We start from the raw sequence: 1,765 nt of genomic DNA, 5'->3' as shown, positions 1-1,765 counted from the left end.
CTTGACTTGAAGCTTGTTCAGGAGAACTTTCAGAAGGCGAAGGACGAAGCAAAAGGTATGATTGGTGAGAACTTGACAACTGTCTTTATCTTTCTGCCCATTCATGATTCTGATCTCATTGTCATTTTGCAGATAAAATGAAGGAGGCTCTGAAGAAGAAGGACCTCGACCTTGCCGAGGCGCAGAAGGCGGCTTTGGACAAAATGAAGCTTGCGGAAGAAAAGCTGGCTTCAGTCGGTAAACTTGAAGAGGAGAACGCCAATCTGAAAGCTGCTCTCAGCGCGGCCAACAAGGAAGTCAGCCGTCTGAAGAATGATAAGATAGCTCTGAATGACAAGGCTGGTGAACTGGTGGGGAAGAAGAACGATCTGGAGGCTTATCTGGGAGGGCTCGCCAAGAAGTTATTCATCATGCTTGAGGGTAATCTCTCCTACCCGTTTGACCTGTAATCATCGACTTATCATAGAACTGCTGGTTTATCTTTGAGTTGTGTTTACAGAATTCTGCCAAAACTTCAAGGAGGAGACCAGTCGAGTGGAGACAGGCTTGGACCCTATTAACTCTCTTGTGAAGGACGAAGCTGCTATGAACGTGCTCCGACTGGAGTCTCGTGTTGCTGGTGTGGTTGACTACCTTGCTCGACTGAAGGTTGCGGCGTCGCGAATCGACACGACACTCTGGCTGGGAGAGACGCTTCAAAATGACCTCGAGTCTCTAATGACTCGACTGAATGAAGTTCCAGGTCGAGTGCAAGAATGGAAGAAGTCTTCTGCCAGGTGCGGTGCTGATGTTGCTCTGTCCCTGGTCCGTGCTCACTACAAGGATGCGCGAGAGGACAAGCTGGCGTCCCTCAAAGTGGCCAGTACCAAGAAGCATGACTTCCAAACTTTCATGGAGACCTTCATTGCTGCTGCCACTCGGATTGCTGATGGAATTGACCTGGACCAGTTTGTCGCGCCTTCCAGTCCTCCACCCGAGGAGTAAGAAAAACTTCTATGCTTCACCTTAAATTTGCCTCAGAATGCCGAGTGGTTTTGTAACCGATAAACTTTTACAGGCTTGATGCTTGAGCACTTCTGAATCCATAGTGTGTTATCTGAACTTGGTTTATGATTGAATATGCTTGCATTTGCCTTCGAGCGAACTTTGTTCTTCACTCGGAATATACTTTAGTGCTTGTGACGCAGCTCTGAGGTGCAAAATCCAGTCGACCTGCACCTCATCGCTCTTGCAGGTAGGGACGGAGCACAGATTGCAGTCGACCTGCATCCTTGTGGATCAGGATGGACCGCACGTTGTATTTGTGGCATAGCTCCGAAGGAGAAAGCAGCAGTCGACCTACACCTCGTCGCCCTTGTAGAGCGCATGTTGTATTTGTGGCGTAGCTCTAAGGGAGATGGTAGCAGTTGACCTGCACCTCGTCATCCTTGCAGAGCGGAATGGATTTCATACTTAGGCGAGTACTGGACTACAGCTAAGCCCCCGAGTGGGAGGGTTGCTCTCCACTCGGTAGGATTTTCAAATACTTAGGCGAGTACTGGACTGCAGCTAAGCCCCCGAGTGAGAGGGTTGCTCTCCACTCGGTAGGATTTTCAAATACTTAGGTGAGTACTGGACTGCAACTAAGCCCCCGAGTGGGAGGGTTGCTCTCTACTCGGTAGGATTTTCAAATACTTAGGCGAGTACTGGACTGCAGCTAAGCCTCCGAGTGGGAGGGTTGTTCTCCACTCGGTAGGATTTTCAAATATGTAGGCAAGTACTGGAC

Source organism: Triticum dicoccoides, chromosome 2B (genome assembly GCF_002162155.2).
Source record: "Triticum dicoccoides isolate Atlit2015 ecotype Zavitan chromosome 2B, WEW_v2.0, whole genome shotgun sequence".
NCBI lineage: Eukaryota > Viridiplantae > Streptophyta > Magnoliopsida > Poales > Poaceae > Triticum > Triticum dicoccoides.
Note: the sequence above shows the minus strand (reverse complement) of the source record.